General features: G+C 33.8%; 1 non-coding gene across 1 annotated transcript; it reads right to left on the reverse strand.

Annotated features, from left to right (window-relative positions):
- Positions 1-4,878: 4,878 nt before the first annotated feature.
- LOC124933258 lies at positions 4,879-5,039 on the reverse strand. The gene has a single exon (XR_007098955.1). It is a non-coding gene; the product is annotated as a U1 spliceosomal RNA (small nuclear RNA).
- Between the last annotated feature and the right edge of the window lie 723 nt (positions 5,040-5,762).

Raw genomic sequence — 5,762 nt, forward strand, 5'->3', positions numbered from 1 at the left:
TTTTACAATAAGTTATCATGACACTTTTGTTTAAAACATTCTTAATAATAACCTAACTTATATTATTTTCTCGTTTATCCATTATTTTAAAGACTTACATATTTATGAACTCTTTAGTTTAAGATATTTCGATTTACTTTAATTCACAATTCTACTTAATAATACCCTAATTTATACAATTTTCTCATTTACCCGCAATTTGAATATAATGTTTTCTACTTACATATTTATGATAAATATCATGTTTTCAAATATGATTAGAGTAAAGCTCATGCAAGCCTAAATATGTAGATTGGATGAAAACCAAGTTTATATTTCTTTATATTATCATAATTCATAACTATTTCATTTACAACTTAAAAAAAACAAACCAATTAACAAAAATAAATTAAAATAATATGTTTACCATTCTCTCCATAATCATATTAGGGAAATTATTTTATATTAAAGACTTTTCTTCTTCCATTAAATAATTTTTTTTATTTAAAATTTACCATCCCCACTCTCTTTCCCTTTCTCTCTCTATGCCACTAACTAACAAACTTCCCCCACTATATTTCACTCTCTTTCTCTCCTTCTTCTTCCCCTGTCTCTGAAATTTTATGAACAGTTCTCTCTTCTTTGAAATTATCAATTTCCATCATGGGGAAAACATTCAACTGGTTTCGCAGCCTCTTCGGCCTCCTCAAAGTTGAGGAAAACCCGAAACAAGAGCAGCAACAACAGCAGCAACAGCAGCAGCAGCAGCAGCCAAAGACAGGTTGGCGATTCGGCAAATCACGTCGAGAATCGCAGAAGGTTGCAACCTCCGGCGTTGATACTAAGAAGCATGCTATTGTCACTGAAGGAATCGCAAGAGCTGCCGTTTCAACCGCTCAAGAGACTGTCGCAATGGTGAGTCTGACAAACAGAAGGATGCTAAAAGGGATTCGAGAATATGCGGCTGTTAAGATTCAATCCTACTTTCGCAGTTATCTGGTAAGAAAATGATTAATAATAGTATCAAACTCTGTTAAATTATGTTAAAAATGTGTTAATAACTTGAATGTTGAAAGATCTAAGGCTGATTCTGCAGATTGTTTAGGTTCTGATTCTTACTTAGATTCTATGTTGGTTTTTTGTTTAATTATTATCTGCATGTTATGAAGAAGTCCTAATTGTGAAGGAAGACACTTCAAATTTGAGAATGAGAAAAACTATAGAAATCTTGGATCTTGTTTGATGTAGTTTTTTAGAAAAATGTTATTAGATCCATTAGTTGATGATTTGAATGATATAGGATCCAATGATGATTTGAATGAAAGATCTAAGAGTGATTCTGCAAATTGTTAACTTCTTATGATTCTTACTTAGATTCTCAGTTGATTTATTGTTAATTATTATGTGCATGTTATGAAAAAGTCCTAATTGTGAAGGAAGACTCTTCAAATTTGAGAATGAGAAAAACTATAGAAATCTTGGACCTTGTTTGATGTAGTTTTTTCGAAAAATGTTATTAGATCCATTAGCTGATGATTTGAATGATTTATTGATCATCTGTTCGTTCATTTAGTTGATGATTTGAATGATATAGAATCCAATGATGATTTGAATGAAAGATCTAAAAGTGATTCTGTAGATTGTTAATTTCTTATGATTCTTACTTAGATTCTCAGTTGGTTTATTGTTAATTATTATCTGCATGTTATGAAGAAATCCTAATTGTGAAACTAAAGAAATATTTGAACCTTGTTTGATGTAGTTTTTCGAAAAATGTTATTAGATCCAATGACGAGTCTATTCGGTTAGTTTATTTTAGTTGATGATTCAAATGATTTATTAATCATGGATGAATTTGTTAATTTAGTTGATGATTTGAATGATATATGATCCACGGATGATTTGAATGAAAGATCTAAGAGTGATTATGCAGATTGTTAATTTCTTATGATTCTTACTTAGATTCTCAATTGGTTTATTGTTAATTATTATCTGCACGTTATGAAGAAATCTTAATTGTGAAACTATAGAAATCTTTGAACCTTGTTTGATGTAGTTTTTCCAAAAATGTTATTAGATCCAATGATAGTCAATTTTTTTAGTTCATTTTAGTTGATGATTTGAATGATTTAGTGTTCTTTCATCTCTTTACGTTTGATTTTCGCATCTATAAAATATGCATTTTGAGTTTACATATGAAGGGAATCTAATCTTTTTGATAAATAAAGGCGAGAAAGACATTATGTGCGTTAAAAGGACTAGTGAAGCTGCAGGCAATGGTAAGAGGTTACATCATTAGGAAGAGAACCAAGCATATGCTATTGCAGTATCACTCTTTGATTCGCATCCAAGATCGTGCCAGCTTGACACGAGCCCAAACTTCTCAATTGCCTCGTAGTTCTCTCGCCAAACTTGCAAAATCAAAGAGTGGTCGTTTTCAAATGGTATAATACATATTATCCAATTTACTGGTGAAATCAATGTGTGAAAACTAGTCAAAAGTTTGTACGGTTTGAAGAAAGCACCAATGTAGTGGTATCTTAAGTTTGAGTCATTCATGACCATCCATGTGTAAATGAAGACGTCTACAGATCATTGTGTCTTTGTGAAAAAGTTTTTTTTATTATACTTTTCATATATGTTGATGACATGTTAATTTTATGGAGAGACAAGCTCAAGATTACCAAGTTGAAAAAAGATTTGACTAAGTCTTTTGAGATGAAAGACTTCGGAAAAAAAGACAAATTCTTAGAATGCAGGTCATTCGTGATCGGGTGAAGAAAAGGCTATGACTTTCTCAAGTGAGATATATTGATAAGATTCTAAAAAGATTATGTATGGACAAGGAAAAGTTAGTTGTTTGTCTATTGGCTACACATTTGAAAATAAACAAGACAATGTCTCCCAAGGATGAAGAGAAAAGACAAAAAATGTGCAATGTTCCATATGTTTCAACAATAGGCAGTCTCATGTATGCAATGGTCTGTACAAGACCATATATAGCTCATGCGGTTTAAGTAGTTCGTCGTTTCCTTTCAAATCCCGGTAAGACACACTGGGAAGCTGTTAAGTGGCTAATGAGATATCTTCAAGGGACTTCCAAATACGCTTTGTATTATGGTACTGGAAAGACACATGTTGAAGGGTTTTCTGATTTAGATATGTGTGGTGATATTGACACAATGAGATTAACTTCAGGGTATTTTTTTTACCTTTAAAGGAGGAGTTGTATCATGGCAGTTGTAACGAAGGGTCTGTCTGATGCGGAATAACACGTCAAATTCGCTGCTTTGGCTAACCCTTGTCCGGCTCAGGCTCTCCTCGCAAGAACCTGATCAGCCAACTCGATACTTAAGTTTTCGCTTAAGTAAACAAACTGCTCAACAAAGATATATTTATCCAAGAACGAACAGAATATAAAGAAGATAGAAAATAGTAATAAAGAGGCAACACAATATTACGGCCGAAGCCAACCTTGGATCTTATTATTGATTCACACACAACCAATGAAAATACAAGGAACCCACGGGTAGGCACAAAACCCTAGGCTCAAGAGTCTCTCTCTAGTTCTTGATTGATAACTTGATTGATCTCTTGATTGAATGCCTTAGGGTCGCCTCCTCTAGGAGATATAAGTAGGAGTAGAAAACGTGTACAACAAACTTTGCCTAAGTCTTGGCTGAATAATTCATCTAAGACTTGGTCCTCCGAAAATATAGGGACTTTGACCGGGCCATCCCGAGATACTCGGTCTTGGCTGAGACTCCTTCCATCTTTGACTTAGCGCTACGCTTCTCTTCGGTCGCCCAGTGGATCGGGACATGTATCGGTCCAAAACCGGCCCAAGGCCCAATCCCTGGTCGAGGCCTGACCCATGCACAATGATCTAGCCCATGCTGAAGAGCTCGGTCCTCGGTCTGCTCTTTCCCCTCGGTCAGATGTGTCTGTCAGGCTACCTTCTCTCGGTCGCCTGCTTCTTTCTACACACTTCTCCCGTCTATGCCAAGGCCCCCACACGCGTGCCTTAATATATCTTGTCTAGTGCCCGAGCTTCACACTTCGATCTTTTCTGGGCACACCCTCTCGGTCCTGGCCAGCACTCAAGTTAGCCAGGCCGAGAGTCAGTAATCTAGGGCTGTGACAACAGTCTCATTTATAGAAATGTGTTGCTTTGTCTACTACAGAAGCTGAATATATTGTATTTAATGAATATTGTAAAGAAATGAGATTGATGAAAGAATTGATGAAAAAATAGGCATTTTATAAGACAAGTTTGTAGTGTTTAGTGACTTACAAAGTGATATACATGTAAGGAAGAATCCAAGTTCAGGTTTCCAGTTTAGGTTGAACGGGATGGCAAAGTTAGGTCAATTCCTAGATGTGAAAGGTTTCTAGATGTGGGTGGAAATATTTTGGGTACTTTTTCCATTCCCATTCAAAAAAATATTACTCCTTATCCAACACTTAACCATTACATTTTTATAGATTTTGTACAAAGTATGTGGTATAAACTTCTAAGATTTATGGAGGAAATTGGCTTAGTTTTGTGCATTCATTTGTTCATATACTGTAACAATAGCATGGTATTTAATCAAAAGATATTCATATTCTCAATAAATTAACAATTATTACTGCTACAAAATTGTCAAACCTCACGGAGACTACAAAATGCGATGAACACTCATGAGCTTCCTATTGAAGGATGATTGTAAGCAAAACAAATTGATAAGATACGAAGAAATAAAACCTTCGGGAAGATTTCACCTATTGAGAGAAGCAGACTTGCAAGGAAAGAATTTCAGATAACAGAGATGTTCGTCATACAAAGATAATAGAGAGATATGAGCATCCACATATGGGGAGATGTTAAAAAATAATTAGAAGATCAAATTAAAATTACAAGGGGCCGCGCGGACGCAGGACCCCACTGACACAAATTATGACACAGGCTCAAACCCTAAGGCTGACCTTAGAAATACGCATCATCAAAGTGCAATGATGACCGTAGATCTAGACCATGGGTCTTATTGATCACCCATCGATCCTATCCAGGTAAGTAATTTTTATGGACCATGTCTGCTTCATTTTATAGTTGCTTTTCAAGTTGACTCATATTTTTTAATTTTGATGTGGGACAAAAGCAACACAATGCAATCCCTAATATAGAATGACGTCTTGTATCTAAGTTGACATTTATTTGAGAAATATTAACTATTCCACTTAGTACACAATCTTAATATAACTATTGTACAAATAAAAATTAATAATAATATTAATGTACTATAATTTCATTTACTTTTATATAAAGTTTATAACTTGTGTTAATAAATTTAAAACAAGAGATGTTTAAAAAAATAATTGTACTAAACTTAGAAACGATAGGAATTCAAGAGAAGATTTAAGAAAGTGTATTACTCAATGGAATTGAGTTGTTTTATGCTTCATTGCCAGTTTGTTACTTTGGAATAGGTTACTAACGTTATAAAGATGTTTTTTGGCTAGCATTTTGTTTATAAAGTATTTGTTAATTTGTTTGTCAATCAAGTGCTACAAACTAAGATGACTACATTTGAGACATTAATTTTGTCTAAAATGATAAACCAAGAAGATAAATTACTTTTTAAGTTAACATATCTAGACATAAAAATGATAAAGAATAAGATAAAGGAGATGTGTGCGTGTTATTTTGTGAATAAACTTTTTTAAGAGTTTAGTGTGTTTGATAGGGAGGATATACAAATGTCAAAACTTGTATTGTTGTAAGCAAAGATGGGTTTTATTTC

The sequence above is a fragment of the Impatiens glandulifera genome, chromosome 3 (assembly GCF_907164915.1).
Source record: "Impatiens glandulifera chromosome 3, dImpGla2.1, whole genome shotgun sequence".
NCBI lineage: Eukaryota > Viridiplantae > Streptophyta > Magnoliopsida > Ericales > Balsaminaceae > Impatiens > Impatiens glandulifera.